The following is a 6,000-nucleotide window of genomic DNA, read 5'->3' as shown; positions in this document are numbered from 1 at the left end:
AAACCCTGGAATGCATGCAGCTACTGCAGGAAATGTTACAGGAAGAAGAGAGGGAGGAAAACCACCCTGGCTTCTGCCTCATATTCTGTCAGTTCTCCAGCTGGCTAAGTCTACCCAGAAGCCAGAGGGCAAGGCAGGCTGGGAAATGTAGTTCCTTGTAATACAGAACAGGGAAGGAGGAGTCTAACAAAAAAAAGTTGTTGATTGACACAATATCCCCCTAGCTATGGTCAAAGTATTAAAAGTATAAGAATTTTTTAATTTATCTGTAAATGAGCTTCCTCATTAGAGTTTGCCCTTTGGACCAATTCCTTCTGGTCCACAGTTACAGTGATACAACTTCTAGTATAACACAGGTCCACATTCTCTCTGCATTTATAGATGTGCATAAGTTTTATAGCATGGAAATATAGGGAACAACAAATTACAAATATTCAATTAAATTAAAAAATTTTCTTTCTAACATATAGCACCATATCCCAGGTATAGAAACACTGGTAATTCGCTTATGAAAGAGGGGTATTTTGATAGGTTTGGTGGTAGAATTTTTTGTTGGTTTGTATTAAATATAAAGCCCTTTAACAAAGCCAGGCCATGATTAGTTAAAGGTCAACCCTCTCACCAGGTTTCTCTTATCTTAGCAAATATTTGTCAACTTTTTTGTAGAATTTTAGGAGCAGGCCTCGGGAAAGCTGTTTAAGTTAGAGCAAAAGTCAGCCAAATCTAGCTCACCATCTGCTTTTGTGCAGCTCACAACTAAGAATGGTTTTTTAATTTTTAAACAATTGAAAATAAATAACAACAGCAAAACTATCCTGTGACAAGTGACAACTATAGGAAATTCAAATTTCAGCATCCATAAATAAGTTTTTTGGGGACACAGCCACACCCATTCACTTACATATTATCTGTGGCTGCACTACCAGAGTGCAGAGAATGAATGGCCCATAAATCTGAAAAACATTAATATCTGCCCCAAGACCCAGCCTCCAGCACAACTGCCTGGCCAGCTTGTCAGTCTCTCCACCAGTTCCTGGTTCTGATTGGTGGCCCAGCTGGAGCTCCCGTCTTGAGTTCCACAAGTCACCATTGTATTCTTATAATAATATAATTCATTCTTCCTTTGTTTCTTAACTGAATTTGAGTTGCATTGTTAGAAGCAAAAGTATTGGGATATGAAAACTCAACCTGTGCTCTGTGTGTGTATGATTTACTGTGGGAGAATATTTATAGTTTGTCTACTATGTGCCAGGTGCTTTTCTAGACGCAGGGGATTCATGAGTTAATGAATAATAATACATAATAATAAATAATATTATTTTAGATAGTAAATGAATAATCATTTCTAAAAACACCTGCTTCCTCTGCTGGACGGTATTATGCCTGGATGTGATGGTGGGGGCAATTGCAGCCATCTTGTGACCACGAGGGAGTTAAACTGACATACTAAGTCTACAAAGTATAAAGATGAAAAAAACCTAGATCCTTGATAACGTACACTGGAGTTGTCCTCTGTGTTGGTCAGGGTTCAGTTGCAGAGAATAGATGCACCTTAGCTTATTTAAGCAGGAAGAATTTTATGATATGGTATTCTCTACACTGAGCATTCACAACTGATTCCCAATGCCAGCTGCTGCCTCATCTGTAAATCAGGATGAGAATGCTATTGCCACACTAAGAAAACCACCTGTTCTGGTTCGCTAATGCCACCAGAATGCAAAATACCAGAGATGGATTGGCTTTTATAAAGGGGGTTTATTTGGTTACAAAGTTACAGTCTTAAGGCCATAAAGTGTCCAAGGTAAGGCATCAACACAGGATACCTTCACTGAAGGATGGCCGATGGCATCAGAAAACCTCTGTTAGCTGGGAAGGCACGTGGCTGGCATCTGCTTGCTTCCAGGTTGCATTTCAAAACGGCATTCTCCAAAATGTCAGTGTCAGCTTCCAATGGCCGTCTTTAAAATGTTTCTCTTAGCTGCAGCTAGCTGTGAGCTCCTTCTGTCTGAGCTTTCATAGGGCTCCAGTGAACTAATCAAGGCCCATGCTGAATGGGTGGGGCCACACCTCCATGGAAATGATCTAATCGAAAGGTCTCACCTACAGTTGGGCGGGTCACATCTCCATGGGTTAAACCACTGGAATTTTGGAGTTTATTTGTTACAGCAGCTGGCATTGCTTAAAGAGGACATACACCTTGCATGTTCAATAAATAATATACAGAAATAGCAACAGTTTTTCAGCGAGGCAGTATCTCAAAAAGTTTCCTCCCTTTTCCCAGCTTGTTAGCACCTCCCTAAAGAAACTTCTGAAAATGGTATCGGAAGAATTTTTGTAACACTCAATCCTAGTCAGATGCCAAGGCCTGGAGCACATGACCACATCAGCGTGTCTGAGGCTTGGGTCATAGTTTGTGCATTAAGCAATATCTGGGGAAAGAAGGCGGGAAAGAAGCTGATACAATTTCAGGGTCATGTTTAAGAAAAAATACAAGATTATACATATAAAATTAAGTATGGCCTTTGGAGGGGACCCCAAAGCTTAAGTTTTATTTGGGTCTTTCTACATCTACCTCTCCCATGCCTACAGAAGAGGAATGGGTAGCAAAGAAGGAGGGGGGAATAGAAAAATAGAAAGATTGCCTATACATTTCTTCTCTTGGGATCCTCCTTTCTTAGCTAAAGTGCTTGACAGCAATATTGTGAAGTCAAAGGAGTTTGCAAAATTGTGTAACCCTTGAGGGTGGTGACATACCCAGCAGAGGGACCTGGAGCCATGCAGAGCAACTGGGTAAGGGACTTCTTACCAGTCTTTCAAATGGGCACTGTTATAGTTGACTTGTGTCCCCCAAAAGACATGTTGAAGTCCTAATCCCCAGTGTCTCAGAACATGACTTTATTTGGAAATAGAGTCATTACAGATGGAATAAGGCAAGTTAAAATGAAGCCGTACTGCCGTAAGGTGTGTCCTTAATCCATCAAGACTGGTGTCCTTATAAGGAGGAATTTGGACACAGAGAGGAAAATGACTGAGGCGGAGAACACCATGGGTTGCCAACAGATTCTTTCCTACAGACTTCAGAGGAAGCACAGCCCTGCCAACACCTTGATTTCAGAGTTTTAGCCTCCAGAACGGTGAGACAGTAAAATGTCTATTGTTTTAAGCCACTCAGTTTGTGGTCCTTGGTCATGGCAGCTGTAGGAAACAAAGACAGGCACTTAGAACAAAATTTAATTCATTTTAGAAAAATTAAGAAATATGACATTTCTTGCAACTGGAAGGCTGTGGGGCAAGTCTTACCCTACCCATCAGGTTCTTTTTTCTGTACCGCCCCCAGCTTCTGCTGGGGTCTTCCCCTCAGAGCTCTTTTCCCTCTATGACTGTTCTCCGGATGATTCACCCATTTGCAAGGAGCACCCCTTTCACGGACAACCCGTCTGTCCCCTACTCTCCAGGCCTGCCTCTCCAATGGCCCACCTGAAGTGTCTGCCTAAAGATCCCACAGGCTCCTCAAACTCAATATGTACTCAAGTGCCATCATCATCTCCCCCTGCTCTTCCTCCTGATACCACTGTGGCAACGTCAGCCCAATCACAAACCAGTGACCTTGGAATCATGTTAGACAACTCCTCTCTTACGCCACCTCTAGCGGAGTGCCATTTCTATCAAGGCTCACTACATAATTTGCAGGACTGAATATAACATGAAAATGTGGGATTTTTTGTACAAAAAAGCAACAGTAAAGTGCCATTGAAGGTACTAAAATAGAAAGCTGTTTCCTTCTTTCGATGAGCTCACTCTCAACTTGTCATGCTGGTTTTTACTTGCCAGTTAATGTTGATTTAAGTAAAGAGACATTGTAATTTTTAATTATTAGCATGAACTTTACCATTCATCTTACATTGTGCAACGTCAGCTTTAAATGCAACTGTAAGAGCAGTTAATTTGTATGTGGAATCACCAAAATTACATAATTTGAATTTTGTAGCTCCTACCTCCATATATATTTTGTTCTTACCAGAACAGTGGAAATGCTGCACAAAACTAACTCAACTGTTTTTATTTGGCTTCTTGATATGTGTACACATTCTACCACACTCTCTACTTTTGCTTGCTAATGGGTAAAGAAGTACTGAAAGATAAGAAACTATGGATTGCCCTATTGTTCTCTTTCCTTTTTTGCCATCATTTGCAGCATAAGTAACCTCTGGCTGATACAGAGAATTAACACAAGAAAGGATATGATAGGATTTCCCTTAGCCATTTCTATTTCTTACAATGTCATTGGCTTCTCTACCTTTGAAGAAAGTTTTAGTTCAAAAGGGCAGTATGGTTTTGCGAAGCTGTCAGTACCCCCACTTATTCAGTCCCTGAGGTAACATGCTTACCTTATACTCACTCTGAGTCTCACTGAACTCTCACACATTGTGGGTCCACCACAATTCTAGACTCTTGGGGCGTTGCCAATGCCATATGCAAACGAGTCAGCCATTGCCAATGCTCCTTGCAAATGGGTGAATCATCCAGGGAGCACATTCATATTGTTCATGTCCCTTCTCCTCACACAAATGCTCCATTGTCCCATTGGACTTCACTCACAAAACACAGCTTCAGAGATAAAATTATGAAGGCTTTCAAGATGGCAACACCAGAGCATTAAAATAAGTGTGGTGCCCTTCTGAGGGCAGGGCCCTGGGAGACTGCACAGGTGGCACACCCAGGAAGCTGCCCTACTTCTTTCTCTTTCCTATCTCTCAGACCTTCATCCTCCCTGTACCTGTCCTAGTCACTGTGATTTCTCCCTGAGACAGTTGCAATACGCTCCCAACTTCCTGTCTTCCCCCCATCCTTCCTCCACGTTGTCCTGTGTCTTTGCCAGAGCTGCTCTGACAAATACCACACAACACGTTGGCTTAAACAACAAACATGTATGGTCTAGTGGTTTGGAAGGCTGGAAGTCCAAAATCAAGGTGTCAGCTAGGCCATGCTTTCTCCTGGAGTTGGTGGCATTCTGGTGAAGTCAGTCATCGCTCTCTCTTCTTGGGTCTGCTCTTCTGGTTTCCGCTGACTTCTGGCTTCCCTCGACCTTTGGCTGCTTTTGAATTTCCTCTCTTTGTAAATCCTCCCGTCCAGTGGATTAAGGCCCGCCCTGACTTAGCATGGCCACGGCTAAATACTCACATCCTCAGGACTGGCTTGAGTCACAGGGATGTCTATAATCCTGAGAGTAGTGGGAGCCCCCAAAAGCTACTGCTTTTTATTACTCATGTCTTAGAGAGCATTCTGAAGAGAGTGATCTTTTCCCAAGAAGGAGCAAGGTTTGGAAGGAAGGAGAGATTTTTCCCCTCCTCTTCTGTGATCTTCCTCACTTCCGAGAGGAAGTTTTCACAAGAGAAGGTGGTGGCAGGCCAAGAATTCTGTATTCTTCTGGGGCCTGAAGTTGCATATGCATAGCACTTTTCATATAATTGAGAAAATGCCAGTAGTCTGAAGAATGGGAGCTAATAAAAATTTGGGGAGGGATCTGAAGTCCCCACCTTCATGACAAATGATTACAGAAGCAATGTTGGGTGTGCAGAGCCTGGCAGTGAGCAGAAATAAAAACAACTACGTTTAGTCTGAGAGGTCCTAGAGCTGTCTCTAATTGTGGGATGTTAAGGAAGGAAGTCATTAAGCCATCCCAGATACAGGAGTTTGCTTCTTTTGTATGTCAAGGGGGCAGGGCAAATAAGGATCCTGGAGTCTTAACATTCACAACCCAGTTGCTGCAGCAGGGTGGAAGGGGATATACTTAAGATGGGCACCTTCTATGGAGAACATTCTGCAGCCAACTGTGGGGATGTTAATCCCTTTGTTGGTGTGGCCAGCTAACCTAGCTTTAGAAGAAATATTTGGGAAGGGTGGTTCTCACATCAAAGCTTGAGCAACAAACAAGAGTGGGAAGAGGGGGCAGAGGAAAGGAGAGAGTTGAGACTGCATGCAGTTTGGAAGGCGCCTAGT

This window comes from Choloepus didactylus, chromosome 7, assembly GCF_015220235.1.
Source record: "Choloepus didactylus isolate mChoDid1 chromosome 7, mChoDid1.pri, whole genome shotgun sequence".
NCBI lineage: Eukaryota > Metazoa > Chordata > Mammalia > Pilosa > Megalonychidae > Choloepus > Choloepus didactylus.
This window is presented reverse-complemented; position numbering follows the sequence as displayed.